The sequence below is a fragment of the Leopardus geoffroyi genome, chromosome C1 (genome assembly GCF_018350155.1).
Source record: "Leopardus geoffroyi isolate Oge1 chromosome C1, O.geoffroyi_Oge1_pat1.0, whole genome shotgun sequence".
Lineage (NCBI taxonomy): Eukaryota > Metazoa > Chordata > Mammalia > Carnivora > Felidae > Leopardus > Leopardus geoffroyi.
The window spans coordinates 14,228,757-14,233,213 of NC_059328.1; the positions used below are offsets into that span (position 1 = coordinate 14,228,757).

Genomic DNA, 4,457 nt, shown 5'->3' on the forward strand with positions numbered 1-4,457 from the left:
AATGCACACAAATCCTTGCCCTTTGGAAATTTCTATCTTAGTGGAGAAAGACAGACTATAAACAAGAGAAGCAAATAAATATAGTACATCAGACGGGGGGAAAAAGCAGAGAGAGGGGAGTAGAGACATTGGAGAATGGGTCTGCAATTTTCAACATGGAAGCCAGAGATGGCCTCAAGAAGGTGACATTTGAGCCCTGAAGGGGGTGAGAATACAAGCCATGCAGATAGGCGGGAAAAGAGCATTCTTGGCAGAGGGGATAGCAAGTGCAAAGGCCCTGAGGCTGGGTCATGCCAATTATGCGCAAGAAACAGCAAGGAGGCCAGATGGGCTGGAGGGGAGTGAGCGATGAGATCTGAGAGGTAACAGGCATCCTAATCAGGCTCACCTGAACACGAGACTGGCATAAGAACTTCGGCATCTGTGGATATTTCCAACTGGAACATTCTACCCTGACTCTCTACATGTCTGGCTCTTTCCCACCCTACAGATCTCAGAGAGACTTTCTTTGACCAACCTCATACTCCACTTTCAGAACACTCACAAAATAGTCTTCATAATCAGTAGCTAAAAAGTGGGGCAAGAGAGCTGTCTGCCTTGTTGACAATCATAAACCCAGTGCTTAGCAGACTACCCAGCACTCAATAAGTGCTCAATAAATAACTTGTTGAATGGAAGAACGAAAGAGGGAGGTTCTGTAATTACTATTCCTCCCTTGAAGCCTCTGGAGTATAAAGAAAAACGTTTCGATGTGGGAGAATCATCCCTCGGAAATCCGTGGGCAAAAAGCTTTCAGAGAGAGAGAGATTAACAAAAGAAAAATGAAAAACATGCCATCTTGAAAGACCTGGGAATTAGAATGGCCTGAGCTTCTGAAAAAATAACATCGGAGGCTATAGAAGGTAAAGGAACAGAACCTTCAAAACATTACGTGAAAAATATTGTTCACAGGGAACTCTGCGTCTAGCCAATCCATCAAGTAGGTGTGAGGGAGAATAAATACAATTTCAGATACGCAACCTTTCAAAATGTCCTACCTCTTGTGCACTTTTTCTCAGAAAGCGATTGATGATGTACTCCACCCAGATGAGAGGAAACTCAAAGAAAAAGACAAGTATCGGGGAGATAGTGGCTCCAACCCAGGAGAAGGGCGAGGAAAGCTTCCAAGCTGATGGCAGAAAGGAAGATTCAGTGAGATACCTGTGCCGGGGGGCTCATTCCAGATGGGACCAGGAGGGCAGATGACTCCGGGATTGAGATCTCCCGAAAATAGGAAATTCACACATTATCTACTCCACGCAACCAGGACTGCCTGCCTTGTTTGCAAAATGAAACGGAGAGGCTTCCGGCTTAAAATTTGAGAATTTCAAGATGGCAAGAGCGAAGCAAGTGGCGTGGCTGGGCTCTTCTGAGGATGAAGCCTGGTGCCTACTGCATGGGTCACACACCTAGGAAGCTGGCCTTGCACGTGATCGTGTGGAAAACTGTACTGATAGCTGTTCTTATCTATAAGCTAAGAGAAACCAGCTCTAGTTGACTTAAGGAGCAAGGGAATTTATCAAGAGTGTTAGGTGACCCATAAAATCCTAGGAGGGCTGGAGAGCTTCCATCAGAGCTACCCAGCTAGAAACAACTCCTCAAACCAGACTGTGGGCTGGCATGGGGAGAATGACACTGCTGCTGTCCCCAAGTAGCTGGTACCACAGCTCGGAGAGATGCCACTGGCTGGCTCAGTTCTCCTAAGGGGAAATTCCCCAAATACAGGAAGGGTTTAGCATCTGGACAACAAGGGAGAATGACAAATATCCACCGTGAAGTATGGAAAACATTGGTGACATGGAGATTAAAAAAAACGAACAACTAAGCGAATAAAAATAAAATGAGATGAATGTAAACGTAGAGACAAATAAAATTAACAGTTGTTCACAAAAGGAAACATGAGGCTGGTTGTACCATCTGGCTCATCAGTGTTCTATATTCGCATAGTCTGCATAACGTAAAAACTGAATGCGGATTTAACCCCAAATGTCATATTTATCACGTTGTGAAGTTGGTCAGGGGACAATCAGGGTTGTTGATGACTTAGGAACGCTAAATGTCATCTGCTGTCACAGGAAGTTAATAGAGAACCCCTAAAATTGATAAGTACAAAGTTAGAAGTAAAACCACATTTAGAGGTGCGCCTGGGTGGCTCAGTCAGTTGAGCGTCTGACTTCGGCTCAGGTCATGATCTCGCAGTTCACAAGTTCGAGCCCCGTGTCAGGCTCTGTGCTGACAGCTCAGAGTCTGGAACCTGCTTTGGATTCTGTGTCTCCCTCTTACTCTGTCCTTCCCCTGCTTGCACTCTGTGTGTGTGTGTGTGTGTGTGTGTGTGTGTGTGTGTGTGTGTCTCCCCCTCTCTCTCTCTCTCTCTCTCAAAAATAAGTAAACATTAAAAAAAAATCTTTTTAAATCACATTTAGAAATGTGGACATAAATGCCCCAAAAAGTTGTTAAAACATTGTAAGCGGTCGTCTGGGGGAACAAGACTGGAGAACGGGAAGAGGGGACTTAGGGGACCTGCTACTTTTGTTGTTGTTTGTTTTGTCATAAGCCTTTTGGTGCTTGTTTTTGTCTGGCTGTGTTACGCTCTGTTGCAATAATAAACCCTGCAAAGCTCCTTGGCTTAACACAATAACAGGTGGGGTTTTTTTTTTTTTCTTCTTCTTCCAGAATCCAGTGTGGGCTGGGTAGCCCTCTTCAGTCTTGTAGCCCATCATCTGGAGCTAGGTCATGGCAAAAAGAAGAAAAAGCTGGGGGGTAGGTGGGACATTTTGAAGGGCCAAGCCTCGAAATGGCTTATATTGCTTCCATCCGACCATCCAGAACTCAGACACTTGGACCCAACGTAGCTCTAGACAGCAGGGAAATGTGGTCTTCCCAGGAAGACACACGACACTGTCTGCTTCAACACCTGTTACTTTTTCTTTTATTTATTTTTTTTAATGTTTTATTTATTTTTGAGAGAGAGTGAGAAACAGAGTGTGAGTGGGGAAGGGACAGAGAGAGAGGAAGACACAGAATCCGAAGAGCCCGACACGGGGCTTGAACTCACAAGCCATGAAATCATGACCTGAGTGGAAGCTGGACGTTTAACCGACTGAGCAATTGAGGCACCCCGAGAGCAGTGAATCTTCAAAAGTTAATAGACTTTATTATTTAGAGAAGTTTTAGGTCACCAGAAAAATCGATCAGAAGTGCAGAGAGTTTTTCCATATACCCTCTCTTCCCTCACTACACACATAATTTTCTCAAATTTTTAAAAATATGCAACACTTCATGAATTTGTGCATCATCCTTGCACGGTGACATGCTAATCTTCTCTGTGTTGTTCCAATTTTAGTATATGTGCTGCTGAAGTGAGCACAATTTCCTCAAAACTTTTTAAAGTGTATTTATTTATTTGGAGGGGGGTAGGGTTAGCGAGAGAGAGAGAGAGAGAGAGAGAGAGAGAGAGAGAGAATCCCAAGCAAGCTCTGCACTGTCAGCCTGGAGCCCCACATGGGGCTCGAACTCCTGAACCATGAGATCATGACCTGAGCCAAAATCAACAGTCGGATGCTTAACCGTCTGAGCCACCCAGGCACCCCAATTGCCTCAGTTTTTAATATCTTGCAGTTGTGCGGAACATTTGTTATAGTTGATGAGCCAATATTGACACATCACTGTTAACTAAGTCCAGAGTGTATGCTAGGGTCCCTCCTGGTGTTTTACACTTCTGTGGGTTTCATCAAATGCATAATGTCATGTCTCCACTCTTACAGTATTGTGCATATCTCCTGTGCCTTAAATATCTTCTGTGCTGCACCCCTTCATTTCCCCCCCCCACCCCACCACCCTGCCAGCCCCCATGTTCCCTGAACCCCTGGCAACCACTGATCCTCTTTCTGCCTCCATAATTTTGCCTTTTCTGGAATGTCATATAGTTGGGATGATTTAGTATGAAGCCTTTTCAGACTGGCTTGTTCCACTTAGCAATACGCATGTAAGCTTCCTCTATGTGTTTTCGTGCCTGGATAGCTCATTTCCTTTTAAGCATTGGATAATACATTCCATTGTTTGGATGTACCGCTGTTTGTTTATATCCATTCACCTATTGCAAGACATCTTGGTTGTTTCTAATTTGGGGCAATTATGAGGAGAGCTGCTATAAACATACATGTGTAGGTTTTTATGCAGACATAAGTTTTCAACTCATTTGGGTAAATACAAACGCAACTGTAGAAAAGAATCGTTGCTGAATCTTATGGTAACATGATGTTTAGCTTTGTAAGAAAGTGCCAGACCGTCTTCCAAAATGGCTGTACGTTTTGAACTCCCCCCCCCCCCCAGGAATGAATGGGACTTCTTCCTGATGCCCCACTTCTGCATCAGCATTTGGTGTTGTCATCGTCGTGGACTTTAGCTATTTTGATAAG

At 44.3% G+C, this 4,457-nt stretch overlaps 1 non-coding gene across 1 annotated transcript; it reads right to left on the bottom strand.

Annotated features, from left to right (window-relative positions):
* Nucleotides 1-3,300: 3,300 nt before the first annotated feature.
* On the bottom strand, nt 3,301-3,406 carry LOC123600130. The gene has a single exon (XR_006713509.1). It is a non-coding gene; the product is annotated as a U6 spliceosomal RNA (small nuclear RNA).
* Between the last annotated feature and the right edge of the window lie 1,051 nt (nt 3,407-4,457).